The 16,509-nt window shown below is 43.9% G+C and overlaps 13 non-coding genes across 13 annotated transcripts; all 13 read left to right on the top strand.

Annotated features, from left to right (window-relative positions):
* The first annotated feature begins 399 nt into the window (after positions 1-399).
* On the top strand, positions 400-472 carry Trnar-ucu (transfer RNA arginine (anticodon UCU)). The gene has a single exon. It is a non-coding gene; the product is annotated as a tRNA-Arg (tRNA).
* A 1,220-nt stretch (positions 473-1,692) lies between these two features.
* Positions 1,693-1,765, top strand: Trnar-ucu (transfer RNA arginine (anticodon UCU)). Its single transcript has one exon. It is a non-coding gene; the product is annotated as a tRNA-Arg (tRNA).
* A 1,220-nt stretch (positions 1,766-2,985) lies between these two features.
* Positions 2,986-3,058, top strand: Trnar-ucu (transfer RNA arginine (anticodon UCU)). The gene has a single exon. It is a non-coding gene; the product is annotated as a tRNA-Arg (tRNA).
* Positions 3,059-4,278: 1,220 nt separating this feature from the next.
* On the top strand, positions 4,279-4,351 carry Trnar-ucu (transfer RNA arginine (anticodon UCU)). The gene has a single exon. It is a non-coding gene; the product is annotated as a tRNA-Arg (tRNA).
* A 1,220-nt stretch (positions 4,352-5,571) lies between these two features.
* On the top strand, positions 5,572-5,644 carry Trnar-ucu (transfer RNA arginine (anticodon UCU)). The gene has a single exon. It is a non-coding gene; the product is annotated as a tRNA-Arg (tRNA).
* A 1,220-nt stretch (positions 5,645-6,864) lies between these two features.
* Trnar-ucu (transfer RNA arginine (anticodon UCU)) lies at positions 6,865-6,937 on the top strand. The gene has a single exon. It is a non-coding gene; the product is annotated as a tRNA-Arg (tRNA).
* A 1,220-nt stretch (positions 6,938-8,157) lies between these two features.
* Trnar-ucu (transfer RNA arginine (anticodon UCU)) lies at positions 8,158-8,230 on the top strand. Its single transcript has one exon. It is a non-coding gene; the product is annotated as a tRNA-Arg (tRNA).
* Positions 8,231-9,450: 1,220 nt separating this feature from the next.
* On the top strand, positions 9,451-9,523 carry Trnar-ucu (transfer RNA arginine (anticodon UCU)). The gene has a single exon. It is a non-coding gene; the product is annotated as a tRNA-Arg (tRNA).
* A 1,220-nt stretch (positions 9,524-10,743) lies between these two features.
* Trnar-ucu (transfer RNA arginine (anticodon UCU)) lies at positions 10,744-10,816 on the top strand. The gene has a single exon. It is a non-coding gene; the product is annotated as a tRNA-Arg (tRNA).
* A 1,220-nt stretch (positions 10,817-12,036) lies between these two features.
* Positions 12,037-12,109, top strand: Trnar-ucu (transfer RNA arginine (anticodon UCU)). Its single transcript has one exon. It is a non-coding gene; the product is annotated as a tRNA-Arg (tRNA).
* Positions 12,110-13,329: 1,220 nt separating this feature from the next.
* On the top strand, positions 13,330-13,402 carry Trnar-ucu (transfer RNA arginine (anticodon UCU)). The gene has a single exon. It is a non-coding gene; the product is annotated as a tRNA-Arg (tRNA).
* Positions 13,403-14,622: 1,220 nt separating this feature from the next.
* Positions 14,623-14,695, top strand: Trnar-ucu (transfer RNA arginine (anticodon UCU)). Its single transcript has one exon. It is a non-coding gene; the product is annotated as a tRNA-Arg (tRNA).
* Positions 14,696-15,915: 1,220 nt separating this feature from the next.
* Trnar-ucu (transfer RNA arginine (anticodon UCU)) lies at positions 15,916-15,988 on the top strand. The gene has a single exon. It is a non-coding gene; the product is annotated as a tRNA-Arg (tRNA).
* Positions 15,989-16,509: the final 521 nt, after the last annotated feature.

Genomic DNA, 16,509 nt, shown 5'->3' on the forward strand with positions numbered 1-16,509 from the left:
GGACCGGCTGTGACACAGCAGTCAACCAAAGTCAAAAAATGTGACTAATCGTACAGTGTTCCCAGTGTGTCGTTTACCACTTTGTGAGTGGATGCTGTTCTAAAGAGCGCAATTCCCATTTATCTGTAAGCAGCGCACGTGAGCGAATCTAATAGCAGGACTGTGTTACTACGATTGTACAGAGCAACTCTGTCAATACGCAGGTGTTTCAATCAGTAGAGCCATGGTAAACAGAGCGATTCGGAGCGATGTATCGTGTCTGTTACATAAATAATGAGTCTTTGATGTAATTGCTTCAGAGAAATATGAAAGTAAGCCTATCAGAAAAGTAACGCGAGACATGTAGCACGGGTCATGTCTTGCAGAATCTCTTACATCTGAGACCATCACTTGCACAGCGTCCCTTTGGCGCAGAGGATAGCGCGTTGGACTTCTAATCCAAAGGTCGTGGGTTCGATCCCCACAAGGGACGGGCAATTTTTAAAAATGTGTGCCAATCACGAGATGGGAATTGACATATGGGTAACCACAAGCGTCTTCAAAAGGTGAAAATTGTTGTGACTTCAGTTCTATGCTTAAATATGTTAACCTTACACATACAAGCAAAATTCTCGTAGATCCATGACGCTGCTATGTGTAAATGCTGTAAAAGCGGAACCATATCTTCACGCCCCTGTTCACGGGAATTTTCTTTCAATACCCAATTTTTACCTACACATAGAAATATAGCAATAGAACGCACATTTTGTACAGAAACAAATACAATGAAGAGTGAAATAATTTTGTATTGCTTCACGAGTCAATGTATGTAATCCCAGTCATGATCTTTAATTCTTCCAGCCCAAGGTGAGAGGGTTTCAGTTTTCTCGGCCACAAGTGAGAAAAGTAGACAGTTTCACAACAAGATATTGTACTATGGTTCCTTAACTGTTCCCAGTAAGCAATGGCACTCTGTATCTATAGAAACGGCGGCAATTTTCGCTTCAGCACAGGGGGCTTTTACTGGAGACTGCCAGGAGTGGACTTGGTGGATGCATGAAGGGAGAAGACCAGACAGAGATGTCTGACGCTCCGCTGACGCTTGCAGAAAACTACATTAAGTATGATTCCCGCCTATAACTGACGGCGAGAGAGATGCATCATCTGTCCACTTCTCATCGAAGCACACTGTCACCAAGCAATGGCTGACGCATCGAGCACGGCATGGAATTGCCAGGGAGGTGATGCAGCTAACGTTCCTGGTAAATGTGCTAACAGGGCACACACGTCCGTTGGAGTGTATACATATGATGGGGACCGGCTGTGACACAGCAGTCAACCAAAGTCAAAAAATGTGACTAATCGTACAGTGTTCCCAGTGTGTCGTTTACCACTTTGTGAGTGGATGCTGTTCTAAAGAGCGCAATTCCCATTTATCTGTAAGCAGCGCACGTGAGCGAATCTAATAGCAGGACTGTGTTACTACGATTGTACAGAGCAACTCTGTCAATACGCAGGTGTTTCAATCAGTAGAGCCATGGTAAACAGAGCGATTCGGAGCGATGTATCGTGTCTGTTACATAAATAATGAGTCTTTGATGTAATTGCTTCAGAGAAATATGAAAGTAAGCCTATCAGAAAAGTAACGCGAGACATGTAGCACGGGTCATGTCTTGCAGAATCTCTTACATCTGAGACCATCACTTGCACAGCGTCCCTTTGGCGCAGAGGATAGCGCGTTGGACTTCTCATCCAAAGGTCGTGGGTTCGATCCCCACAAGGGACGGGCAATTTTTAAAAATGTGTGCCAATCACGAGATGGGAATTGACATATGGGTAACCACAAGCGTCTTCAAAAGGTGAAAATTGTTGTGACTTCAGTTCTATGCTTAAATATGTTAACCTTACACATACAAGCAAAATTCTCGTAGATCCATGACGCTGCTATGTGTAAATGCTGTAAAAGCGGAACCATATCTTCACGCCCCTGTTCACGGGAATTTTCTTTCAATACCCAATTTTTACCTACACATAGAAATATAGCAATAGAACGCACATTTTGTACAGAAACAAATACAATGAAGAGTGAAATAATTTTGTATTACTTCACGAGTCAATGTATGTAATCCCAGTCATGATCTTTAATTCTTCCAGCCCAAGGTGAGAGGGTTTCAGTTTTCTCGGCCACAAGTGAGAAAAGTAGACAGTTTCACAACAAGATATTGTACTATGGTTCCTTAACTGTTCCCAGTAAGCAATGGCACTCTGTATCTATAGAAACGGCGGCAATTTTCGCTTCAGCACAGGGGGCTTTTACTGGAGACTGCCAGGAGTGGACTTGGTGGATGCATGAAGGGAGAAGACCAGACAGAGATGTCTGACGCTCCGCTGACGCTTGCAGAAAACTCCATTAAGTATGATTCCCGCCTATAACTGACGGCGAGAGAGATGCATCATCTGTCCACTTCTCATCGAAGCACACTGTCACCAAGCAATGGCTGACGCTTCGAGCACGGCATGGAATTGCCAGGGAGGTGATGCAGCTAACGTTCCTGGTAAATGTGCTAACAGGGCACACACGTCCGTTGGAGTGTATACATATGATGGGGACCGGCTGTGACACAGCAGTCAACCAAAGTCAAAAAATGTGACTAATCGTACAGTGTTCCCAGTGTGTCGTTTACCACTTTGTGAGTGGATGCTGTTCTAAAGAGCGCAATTCCCATTTATCTGTAAGCAGCGCACGTGAGCGAATCTAATAGCAGGACTGTGTTACTAAGATTGTACAGAGCAACTCTGTCAATACGCAGGTGTTTCAATCAGTAGAGCCATGGTAAACAGAGCGATTCGGAGCGATGTATCGTGTCTGTTACATAAATAATGAGTCTTTGATGTAATTGCTTCAGAGAAATATGAAAGTAAGCCTATCAGAAAAGTAACGCGAGACATGTAGCACGGGTCATGTCTTGCAGAATCTCTTACATCTGAGACCATCACTTGCACAGCGTCCCTTTGGCGCAGAGGATAGCGCGTTGGACTTCTCATCCAAAGGTCGTGGGTTCGATCCCCACAAGGGACGGGCAATTTTTAAAAATGTGTGCCAATCACGAGATGGGAATTGACATATGGGTAACCACAAGCGTCTTCAAAAGGTGAAAATTGTTGTGACTTCAGTTCTATGCTTAAATATGTTAACCTTACACATACAAGCAAAATTCTCGTAGATCCATGACGCTGCTATGTGTAAATGCTGTAAAAGCGGAACCATATCTTCACGCCCCTGTTCACGGGAATTTTCTTTCAATACCCAATTTTTACCTACACATAGAAATATAGCAATAGAACGCACATTTTGTACAGAAACAAATACAATGAAGAGTGAAATAATTTTGTATTACTTCACGAGTCAATGTATGTAATCCCAGTCATGATCTTTAATTCTTCCAGCCCAAGGTGAGAGGGTTTCAGTTTTCTCGGCCACAAGTGAGAAAAGTAGACAGTTTCACAACAAGATATTGTACTATGGTTCCTTAACTGTTCCCAGTAAGCAATGGCACTCTGTATCTATAGAAACGGCGGCAATTTTCGCTTCAGCACAGGGGGCTTTTACTGGAGACTGCCAGGAGTGGACTTGGTGGATGCATGAAGGGAGAAGACCAGACAGAGATGTCTGACGCTCCGCTGACGCTTGCAGAAAACTACATTAAGTATGATTCCCGCCTATAACTGACGGCGAGAGAGATGCATCATCTGTCCACTTCTCATCGAAGCACACTGTCACCAAGCAATGGCTGACGCTTCGAGCACGGCATGGAATTGCCAGGGAGGTGATGCAGCTAACGTTCCTGGTAAATGTGCTAACAGGGCACACACGTCCGTTGGAGTGTATACATATGATGGGGACCGGCTGTGACACAGCAGTCAACCAAAGTCAAAAAATGTGACTAATCGTACAGTGTTCCCAGTGTGTCGTTTACCACTTTGTGAGTGGATGCTGTTCTAAAGAGCGCAATTCCCATTTATCTGTAAGCAGCGCACGTGAGCGAATCTAATAGCAGGACTGTGTTACTACGATTGTACAGAGCAACTCTGTCAATACGCAGGTGTTTCAATCAGTAGAGCCATGGTAAACAGAGCGATTCGGAGCGATGTATCGTGTCTGTTACATAAATAATGAGTCTTTGATGTAATTGCTTCAGAGAAATATGAAAGTAAGCCTATCAGAAAAGTAACGCGAGACATGTAGCACGGGTCATGTCTTGCAGAATCTCTTACATCTGAGACCATCACTTGCACAGCGTCCCTTTGGCGCAGAGGATAGCGCGTTGGACTTCTAATCCAAAGGTCGTGGGTTCGATCCCCACAAGGGACGGGCAATTTTTAAAAATGTGTGCCAATCACGAGATGGGAATTGACATATGGGTAACCACAAGCGTCTTCAAAAGGTGAAAATTGTTGTGACTTCAGTTCTATGCTTAAATATGTTAACCTTACACATACAAGCAAAATTCTCGTAGATCCATGACGCTGCTATGTGTAAATGCTGTAAAAGCGGAACCATATCTTCACGCCCCTGTTCACGGGAATTTTCTTTCAATACCCAATTTTTACCTACACATAGAAATATAGCAATAGAACGCACATTTTGTACAGAAACAAATACAATGAAGAGTGAAATAATTTTGTATTACTTCACGAGTCAATGTATGTAATCCCAGTCATGATCTTTAATTCTTCCAGCCCAAGGTGAGAGGGTTTCAGTTTTCTCGGCCACAAGTGAGAAAAGTAGACAGTTTCACAACAAGATATTGTACTATGGTTCCTTAACTGTTCCCAGTAAGCAATGGCACTCTGTATCTATAGAAACGGCGGCAATTTTCGCTTCAGCACAGGGGGCTTTTACTGGAGACTGCCAGGAGTGGACTTGGTGGATGCATGAAGGGAGAAGACCAGACAGAGATGTCTGACGCTCCGCTGACGCTTGCAGAAAACTACATTAAGTATGATTCCCGCCTATGACTGACGGCGAGAGAGATGCATCATCTGTCCACTTCTCATCGAAGCACACTGTCACCAAGCAATGGCTGACGCTTCGAGCACGGCATGGAATTGCCAGGGAGGTGATGCAGCTAACGTTCCTGGTAAATGTGCTAACAGGGCACACACGTCCGTTGGAGTGTAAACATATGATGGGGACCGGCTGTGACACAGCAGTCAACCAAAGTCAAAAAATGTGACTAATCGTACAGTGTTCCCAGTGTGTCGTTTACCACTTTGTGAGTGGATGCTGTTCTAAAGAGCGCAATTCCCATTTATCTGTAAGCAGCGCACGTGAGCGAATCTAATAGCAGGACTGTGTTACTACGATTGTACAGAGCAACTCTGTCAATACGCAGGTGTTTCAATCAGTAGAGCCATGGTAAACAGAGCGATTCGGAGCGATGTATCGTGTCTGTTACATAAATAATGAGTCTTTGATGTAATTGCTTCAGAGAAATATGAAAGTAAGCCTATCAGAAAAGTAACGCGAGACATGTAGCACGGGTCATGTCTTGCAGAATCTCTTACATCTGAGACCATCACTTGCACAGCGTCCCTTTGGCGCAGAGGATAGCGCGTTGGACTTCTAATCCAAAGGTCGTGGGTTCGATCCCCACAAGGGACGGGCAATTTTTAAAAATGTGTGCCAATCACGAGATGGGAATTGACATATGGGTAACCACAAGCGTCTTCAAAAGGTGAAAATTGTTGTGACTTCAGTTCTATGCTTAAATATGTTAACCTTACACATACAAGCAAAATTCTCGTAGATCCATGACGCTGCTATGTGTAAATGCTGTAAAAGCGGAACCATATCTTCACGCCCCTGTTCACGGGAATTTTCTTTCAATACCCAATTTTTACCTACACATAGAAATATAGCAATAGAACGCACATTTTGTACAGAAACAAATACAATGAAGAGTGAAATACTTTTGTATTACTTCACGAGTCAATGTATGTAATCCCAGTCATGATCTTTAATTCTTCCAGCCCAAGGTGAGAGGGTTTCAGTTTTCTCGGCCACAAGTGAGAAAAGTAGACAGTTTCACAACAAGATATTGTACTATGGTTCCTTAACTGTTCCCAGTAAGCAATGGCACTCTGTATCTATAGAAACGGCGGCAATTTTCGCTTCAGCACAGGGGGCTTTTACTGGAGACTGCCAGGAGTGGACTTGGTGGATGCATGAAGGGAGAAGACCAGACAGAGATGTCTGACGCTCCGCTGACGCTTGCAGAAAACTACATTAAGTATGATTCCCGCCTATAACTGACGGCGAGAGAGATGCATCATCTGTCCACTTCTCATCGAAGCACACTGTCACCAAGCAATGGCTGACGCTTCGAGCACGGCATGGAATTGCCAGGGAGGTGATGCAGCTAACGTTCCTGGTAAATGTGCTAACAGGGCACACACGTCCGTTGGAGTGTATACATATGATGGGGACCGGCTGTGACACAGCAGTCAACCAAAGTCAAAAAATGTGACTAATCGTACAGTGTTCCCAGTGTGTCGTTTACCACTTTGTGAGTGGATGCTGTTCTAAAGAGCGCAATTCCCATTTATCTGCAAGCAGCGCACGTGAGCGAATCTAATAGCAGGACTGTGTTACTACGATTGTACAGAGCAACTCTGTCAATACGCAGGTGTTTCAATCAGTAGAGCCATGGTAAACAGAGCGATTCGGAGCGATGTATCGTGTCTGTTACATAAATAATGAGTCTTTGATGTAATTGCTTCAGAGAAATATGAAAGTAAGCCTATCAGAAAAGTAACGCGAGACATGTAGCACGGGTCATGTCTTGCAGAATCTCTTACATCTGAGACCATCACTTGCACAGCGTCCCTTTGGCGCAGAGGATAGCGCGTTGGACTTCTAATCCAAAGGTCGTGGGTTCGATCCCCACAAGGGACAGGCAATTTTTAAAAATGTGTGCCAATCACGAGATGGGAATTGACATATGGGTAACCACAAGCGTCTTCAAAAGGTGAAAATTGTTGTGACTTTAGTTCTATGCTTAAATATGTTAACCTTACACATACAAGCAAAATTCTCGTAGATCCATGACGCTGCTATGTGTAAATGCTGTAAAAGCGGAACCATATCTTCACGCCCCTGTTCACGGGAATTTTCTTTCAATACCCAATTTTTACCTACACATAGAAATATAGCAATAGAACGCACATTTTGTACAGAAACAAATACAATGAAGAGTGAAATAATTTTGTATTACTTCACGAGTCAATGTATGTAATCCCAGTCATGATCTTTAATTCTTCCAGCCCAAGGTGAGAGGGTTTCAGTTTTCTCGGCCACAAGTGAGAAAAGTAGACAGTTTCACAACAAGATATTGTACTATGGTTCCTTAACTGTTCCCAGTAAGCAATGGCACTCTGTATCTATAGAAACGGCGGCAATTTTCGCTTCAGCACAGGGGGCTTTTACTGGAGACTGCCAGGAGTGGACTTGGTGGATGCATGAAGGGAGAAGACCAGACAGAGATGTCTGACGCTCCGCTGACGCTTGCAGAAAACTACATTAAGTATGATTCCCGCCTATAACTGACGGCGAGAGAGATGCATCATCTGTCCACTTCTCATCGAAGCACACTGTCACCAAGCAATGGCTGACGCTTCGAGCACGGCATGGAATTGCCAGGGAGGTGATGCAGCTAACGTTCCTGGTAAATGTGCTAACAGGGCACACACGTCCGTTGGAGTGTATACATATGATGGGGACCGGCTGTGACACAGCAGTCAACCAAAGTCAAAAAATGTGACTAATCGTACAGTGTTCCCAGTGTGTCGTTTACCACTTTGTGAGTGGATGCTGTTCTAAAGAGCGCAATTCCCATTTATCTGTAAGCAGCGCACGTGAGCGAATCTAATAGCAGGACTGTGTTACTACGATTGTACAGAGCAACTCTGTCAATACGCAGGTGTTTCAATCAGTAGAGCCATGGTAAACAGAGCGATTCGGAGCGATGTATCGTGTCTGTTACATAAATAATGAGTCTTTGATGTAATTGCTTCAGAGAAATATGAAAGTAAGCCTATCAGAAAAGTAACGCGAGACATGTAGCACGGGTCATGTCTTGCAGAATCTCTTACATCTGAGACCATCACTTGCACAGCGTCCCTTTGGCGCAGAGGATAGCGCGTTGGACTTCTAATCCAAAGGTCGTGGGTTCGATCCCCACAAGGGACGGGCAATTTTTAAAAATGTGTGCCAATCACGAGATGGGAATTGACATATGGGTAACCACAAGCGTCTTCAAAAGGTGAAAATTGTTGTGACTTCAGTTCTATGCTTAAATATGTTAACCTTACACATACAAGCAAAATTCTCGTAGATCCATGACGCTGCTATGTGTAAATGCTGTAAAAGCGGAACCATATCTTCACGCCCCTGTTCACGGGAATTTTCTTTCAATACCCAATTTTTACCTACACATAGAAATATAGCAATAGAACGCACATTTTGTACAGAAACAAATACAATGAAGAGTGAAATAATTTTGTATTACTTCACGAGTCAATGTATGTAATCCCAGTCATGATCTTTAATTCTTCCAGCCCAAGGTGAGAGGGTTTCAGTTTTCTCGGCCACAAGTGAGAAAAGTAGACAGTTTCACAACAAGATATTGTACTATGGTTCCTTAACTGTTCCCAGTAAGCAATGGCACTCTGTATCTATAGAAACGGCGGCAGTTTTCGCTTCAGCACAGGGGGCTTTTACTGGAGACTGCCAGGAGTGGACTTGGTGGATGCATGAAGGGAGAAGACCAGACAGAGATGTCTGACGCTCCGCTGACGCTTGCAGAAAACTACATTAAGTATGATTCCCGCCTATAACTGACGGCGAGAGAGATGCATCATCTGTCCACTTCTCATCGAAGCACACTGTCACCAAGCAATGGCTGACGCTTCGAGCACGGCATGGAATTGCCAGGGAGGTGATGCAGCTAACGTTCCTGGTAAATGTGCTAACAGGGCACACACGTCCGTTGGAGTGTATACATATGATGGGGACCGGCTGTGACACAGCAGTCAACCAAAGTCAAAAAATGTGACTAATCGTACAGTGTTCCCAGTGTGTCGTTTACCACTTTGTGAGTGGATGCTGTTCTAAAGAGCGCAATTCCCATTTATCTGTAAGCAGCGCACGTGAGCGAATCTAATAGCAGGACTGTGTTACTACGATTGTACAGAGCAACTCTGTCAATACGCAGGTGTTTCAATCAGTAGAGCCATGGTAAACAGAGCGATTCGGAGCGATGTATCGTGTCTGTTACATAAATAATGAGTCTTTGATGTAATTGCTTCAGAGAAATATGAAAGTAAGCCTATCAGAAAAGTAACGTGAGACATGTAGCACGGGTCATGTCTTGCAGAATCTCTTACATCTGAGACCATCCCTTGCACAGCGTCCCTTTGGCGCAGAGGATAGCGCGTTGGACTTCTAATCCAAAGGTCGTGGGTTGGATCCCCACAAGGGACGGGCAATTTTTAAAAATGTGTGCCAATCACGAGATGGGAATTGACATATGGGTAACCACAAGCGTCTTCAAAAGGTGAAAATTGTTGTGACTTCAGTTCTATGCTTAAATATGTTAACCTTACACATACAAGCAAAATTCTCGTAGATCCATGACGCTGCTATGTGTAAATGCTGTAAAAGCGGAACCATATCTTCACGCCCCTGTTCACGGGAATTTTCTTTCAATACCCAATTTTTACCTACACATAGAAATATAGCAATAGAACGCACATTTTGTACAGAAACAAATACAATGAAGAGTGAAATAATTTTGTATTACTTCACGAGTCAATGTATGTAATCCCAGTCATGATCTTTAATTCTTCCAGCCCAAGGTGAGAGGGTTTCAGTTTTCTCGGCCACAAGTGAGAAAAGTAGACAGTTTCACAACAAGATATTGTACTATGGTTCCTTAACTGTTCCCAGTAAGCAATGGCACTCTGTATCTATAGAAACGGCGGCAATTTTCGCTTCAGCACAGGGGGCTTTTACTGGAGACTGCCAGGAGTGGACTTGGTGGATGCATGAAGGGAGAAGACCAGACAGAGATGTCTGACGCTCCGCTGACGCTTGCAGAAAACTACATTAAGTATGATTCCCGCCTATAACTGACGGCGAGAGAGATGCATCATCTGTCCACTTCTCATCGAAGCACACTGTCACCAAGCAATGGCTGACGCTTCGAGCACGGCATGGAATTGCCAGGGAGGTGATGCAGCTAACGTTCCTGGTAAATGTGCTAACAGGGCACACACGTCCGTTGGAGTGTATACATATGATGGGGACCGGCTGTGACACAGCAGTCAACCAAAGTCAAAAAATGTGACTAATCGTACAGTGTTCCCAGTGTGTCGTTTACCACTTTGTGAGTGGATGCTGTTCTAAAGAGCGCAATTCCCATTTATCTGTAAGCAGCGCACGTGAGCGAATCTAATAGCAGGACTGTGTTACTACGATTGTACAGAGCAACTCTGTCAATACGCAGGTGTTTCAATCAGTAGAGCCATGGTAAACAGAGCGATTCGGAGCGATGTATCGTGTCTGTTACATAAATAATGAGTCTTTGATGTAATTGCTTCAGAGAAATATGAAAGTAAGCCTATCAGAAAAGTAACGCGAGACATGTAGCACGGGTCATGTCTTGCAGAATCTCTTACATCTGAGACCATCACTTGCACAGCGTCCCTTTGGCGCAGAGGATAGCGCGTTGGACTTCTAATCCAAAGGTCGTGGGTTCGATCCCCACAAGGGACGGGCAATTTTTAAAAATGTGTGCCAATCACGAGATGGGAATTGACATATGGGTAACCACAAGCGTCTTCAAAAGGTGAAAATTGTTGTGACTTCAGTTCTATGCTTAAATATGTTAACCTTACACATACAAGCAAAATTCTCGTAGATCCATGACGCTGCTATGTGTAAATGCTGTAAAAGCGGAACCATATCTTCACGCCCCTGTTCACGGGAATTTTCTTTCAATACCCAATTTTTACCTACACATAGAAATATAGCAATAGAACGCACATTTTGTACAGAAACAAATACAATGAAGAGTGAAATAATTTTGTATTACTTCACGAGTCAATGTATGTAATCCCAGTCATGATCTTTAATTCTTCCAGCCCAAGGTGAGAGGGTTTCAGTTTTCTCGGCCACAAGTGAGAAAAGTAGACAGTTTCACAACAAGATATTGTACTATGGTTCCTTAACTGTTCCCAGTAAGCAATGGCACTCTGTATCTATAGAAACGGCGGCAATTTTCGCTTCAGCACAGGGGGCTTTTACTGGAGACTGCCAGGAGTGGACTTGGTGGATGCATGAAGGGAGAAGACCAGACAGAGATGTCTGACGCTCCGCTGACGCTTGCAGAAAACTACATTAAGTATGATTCCCGCCTATAACTGACGGCGAGAGAGATGCATCATCTGTCCACTTCTCATCGAAGCACACTGTCACCAAGCAATGGCTGACGCTTCGAGCACGGCATGGAATTGCCAGGGAGGTGATGCAGCTAACGTTCCTGGTAAATGTGCTAACAGGGCACACACGTCCGTTGGAGTGTATACATATGATGGGGACCGGCTGTGACACAGCAGTCAACCAAAGTCAAAAAATGTGACTAATCGTACAGTGTTCCCAGTGTGTCGTTTACCACTTTGTGAGTGGATGCTGTTCTAAAGAGCGCAATTCCCATTTATCTGTAAGCAGCGCACGTGAGCGAATCTAATAGCAGGACTGTGTTACTACGATTGTACAGAGCAACTCTGTCAATACGCAGGTGTTTCAATCAGTAGAGCCATGGTAAACAGAGCGATTCGGAGCGATGTATCGTGTCTGTTACATAAATAATGAGTCTTTGATGTAATTGCTTCAGAGAAATATGAAAGTAAGCCTATCAGAAAAGTAACGCGAGACATGTAGCACGGGTCATGTCTTGCAGAATCTCTTACATCTGAGACCATCACTTGCACAGCGTCCCTTTGGCGCAGAGGATAGCGCGTTGGACTTCTAATCCAAAGGTCGTGGGTTCAATCCCCACAAGGGACGGGCAATTTTTAAAAATGTGTGCCAATCACGAGATGGGAATTGACATATGGGTAACCACAAGCGTCTTCAAAAGGTGAAAATTGTTGTGACTTCAGTTCTATGCTTAAATATGTTAACCTTACACATACAAGCAAAATTCTCGTAGATCCATGACGCTGCTATGTGTAAATGCTGTAAAAGCGGAACCATATCTTCACGCCCCTGTTCACGGGAATTTTCTTTCAATACCCAATTTTTACCTACACATAGAAATATAGCAATAGAACGCACATTTTGTACAGAAACAAATACAATGAAGAGTGAAATAATTTTGTATTACTTCACGAGTCAATGTATGTAATCCCAGTCATGATCTTTAATTCTTCCAGCCCAAGGTGAGAGGGTTTCAGTTTTCTCGGCCACAAGTGAGAAAAGTAGACAGTTTCACAACAAGATATTGTACTATGGTTCCTTAACTGTTCCCAGTAAGCAATGGCACTCTGTATCTATAGAAACGGCGGCAATTTTCGCTTCAGCACAGGGGGCTTTTACTGGAGACTGCCAGGAGTGGACTTGGTGGATGCATGAAGGGAGAAGACCAGACAGAGATGTCTGACGCTCCGCTGACGCTTGCAGAAAACTACATTAAGTATGATTCCCGCCTATAACTGACGGCGAGAGAGATGCATCATCTGTCCACTTCTCATCGAAGCACACTGTCACCAAGCAATGGCTGACGCTTCGAGCACGGCATGGAATTGCCAGGGAGGTGATGCAGCTAACGTTCCTGGTAAATGTGCTAACAGGGCACACACGTCCGTTGGAGTGTATACATATGATGGGGACCGGCTGTGACACAGCAGTCAACCAAAGTCAAAAAATGTGACTAATCGTACAGTGTTCCCAGTGTGTCGTTTACCACTTTGTGAGTGGATGCTGTTCTAAAGAGCGCAATTCCCATTTATCTGTAAGCAGCGCACGTGAGCGAATCTAATAGCAGGACTGTGTTACTACGATTGTACAGAGCAACTCTGTCAATACGCAGGTGTTTCAATCAGTAGAGCCATGGTAAACAGAGCGATTCGGAGCGATGTATCGTGTCTGTTACATAAATAATGAGTCTTTGATGTAATTGCTTCAGAGAAATATGAAAGTAAGCCTATCAGAAAAGTAACGCGAGACATGTAGCACGGGTCATGTCTTGCAGAATCTCTTACATCTGAGACCATCACTTGCACAGCGTCCCTTTGGCGCAGAGGATAGCGCGTTGGACTTCTAATCCAAAGGTTGTGGGTTCAATCCCCACAAGGGACGGGCAATTTTTAAAAATGTGTGCCAATCACGAGATGGGAATTGACATATGGGTAACCACAAGCGTCTTCAAAAGGTGAAAATTGTTGTGACTTCAGTTCTATGCTTAAATATGTTAACCTTACACATACAAGCAAAATTCTCGTAGATCCATGACGCTGCTATGTGTAAATGCTGTAAAAGCGGAACCATATCTTCACGCCCCTGTTCACGGGAATTTTCTTTCAATACCCAATTTTTACCTACACATAGAAATATAGCAATAGAACGCACATTTTGTACAGAAACAAATACAATGAAGAGTGAAATAATTTTGTATTACTTCACGAGTCAATGTATGTAATCCCAGTCATGATCTTTAATTCTTCCAGCCCAAGGTGAGAGGGTTTCAGTTTTCTCGGCCACAAGTGAGAAAAGTAGACAGTTTCACAACAAGATATTGTACTATGGTTCCTCAACTGTTCCCAGTAAGCAATGGCACTCTGTATCTATAGAAACGGCGGCAATTTTCGCTTCAGCACAGGGGGCTTTTACTGGAGACTGCCAGGAGTGGACTTGGTGGATGCATGAAGGGAGAAGACCAGACAGAGATGTCTGACGCTCCGCTGACGCTTGCAGAAAACTACATTAAGTATGATTCCCGCCTATAACTGACGGCGAGAGAGATGCATCATCTGTCCACTTCTCATCGAAGCACACTGTCACCAAGCAATGGCTGACGCTTCGAGCACGGCATGGAATTGCCAGGGAGGTGATGCAGCTAACGTTCCTGGTAAATGTGCTAACAGGGCACACACGTCCGTTGGAGTGTATACATATGATGGGGACCGGCTGTGACACAGCAGTCAACCAAAGTCAAAAAATGTGACTAATCGTACAGTGTTCCCAGTGTGTCGTTTACCACTTTGTGAGTGGATGCTGTTCTAAAGAGCGCAATTCCCATTTATCTGTAAGCAGCGCACGTGAGCGAATCTAATAGCAGGACTGTGTTACTACGATTGTACAGAGCAACTCTGTCAATACGCAGGTGTTTCAATCAGTAGAGCCATGGTAAACAGAGCGATTCGGAGCGATGTATCGTGTCTGTTACATAAATAATGAGTCTTTGATGTAATTGCTTCAGAGAAATATGAAAGTAAGCCTATCAGAAAAGTAACGCGAGACATGTAGCACGGGTCATGTCTTGCAGAATCTCTTACATCTGAGACCATCACTTGCACAGCGTCCCTTTGGCGCAGAGGATAGCGCGTTGGACTTCTAATCCAAAGGTCGTGGGTTCGATCCCCACAAGGGACGGGCAATTTTTAAAAATGTGTGCCAATCACGAGATGGGAATTGACATATGGGTAACCACAAGCGTCTTCAAAAGGTGAAAATTGTTGTGACTTCAGTTCTATGCTTAAATATGTTAACCTTACACATACAAGCAAAATTCTCGTAGATCCATGACGCTGCTATGTGTAAATGCTGTAAAAGCGGAACCATATCTTCACGCCCCTGTTCACGGGAATTTTCTTTCAATACCCAATTTTTACCTACACATAGAAATATAGCAATAGAACGCACATTTTGTACAGAAACAAATACAATGAAGAGTGAAATAATTTTGTATTACTTCACGAGTCAATGTATGTAATCCCAGTCATGATCTTTAATTCTTCCAGCCCAAGGTGAGAGGGTTTCAGTTTTCTCGGCCACAAGTGAGAAAAGTAGACAGTTTCACAACAAGATATTGTACTATGGTTCCTTAACTGTTCCCAGTAAGCAATGGCACTCTGTATCTATAGAAACGGCGGCAATTTTCGCTTCAGCACAGGGGGCTTTTACTGGAGACTGCCAGGAGTGGACTTGGTGGATGCATGAAGGGAGAAGACCAGACAGAGATGTCTGACACTCCGCTGACGCTTGCAGAAAACTACATTAAGTATGATTCCCGCCTATAAGTGACGGCGAGAGAGATGCATCATCTGTCCACTTCTCATCGAAGCACACTGTCACCAAGCAATGGCTGACGCTTCGAGCACGGCATGGAATTGCCAGGGAGGTGATGCAGCTAACGTTCCTGGTAAATGTGCTAACAGGGCACACACGTCCGTTGGAGTGTATACATATGATGGGGACCGGCTGTGACACAGCAGTCAACCAAAGTCAAAAAATGTGACTAATCGTACAGTGTTCCCAGTGTGTCGTTTACCACTTTGTGAGTGGATGCTGTTCTAAAGAGCGCAATTCCCATTTATCTGTAAGCAGCGCACGTGAGCGAATCTAATAGCAGGACTGTGTTACTACGATTGTACAGAGCAACTCTGTCAATACGCAGGTGTTTCAATCAGTAGAGCCATGGTAAACAGAGCGATTCGGAGCGATGTATCGTGTCTGTTACATAAATAATGAGTCTTTGATGTAATTGCTTCAGAGAAATATGAAAGTAAGCCTATCAGAAAAGTAACGCGAGACATGTAGCACGGGTCATGTCTTGCAGAATCTCTTACATCTGAGACCATCACTTGCACAGCGTCCCTTTGGCGCAGAGGATAGCGCGTTGGACTTCTAATCCAAAGGTCGTGGGTTCGATCCCCACAAGGGACGGGCAATTTTTAAAAATGTGTGCCAATCACGAGATGGGAATTGACATATGGGTAACCACAAGCGTCTTCAAAAGGTGAAAATTGTTGTGACTTCAGTTCTATGCTTAAATATGTTAACCTTACACATACAAGCAAAATTCTCGTAGATCCATGACGCTGCTATGTGTAAATGCTGTAAAAGCGGAACCATATCTTCACGCCCCTGTTCACGGGAATTTTCTTTCAATACCCAATTTTTACCTACACATAGAAATATAGCAATAGAACGCACATTTTGTACAGAAACAAATACAATGAAGAGTGAAATAATTTTGTATTACTTCACGAGTCAATGTATGTAATCCCAGTCATGATCTTTAATTCTTCCAGCCCAAGGTGAGAGGGTTTCAGTTTTCTCGGCCACAAGTGAGAAAAGTAGACAGTTTCACAACAAGATATTGTACTATGGTTCCTTAACTGTTCCCAGTAAGCAATGGCACTCTGTATCTATAGAAACGGCGGCAATTTTCGCTTCAGCACAGG

The sequence above is a fragment of the Schistocerca cancellata genome, chromosome 1 (assembly GCF_023864275.1).
Source record: "Schistocerca cancellata isolate TAMUIC-IGC-003103 chromosome 1, iqSchCanc2.1, whole genome shotgun sequence".
NCBI lineage: Eukaryota > Metazoa > Arthropoda > Insecta > Orthoptera > Acrididae > Schistocerca > Schistocerca cancellata.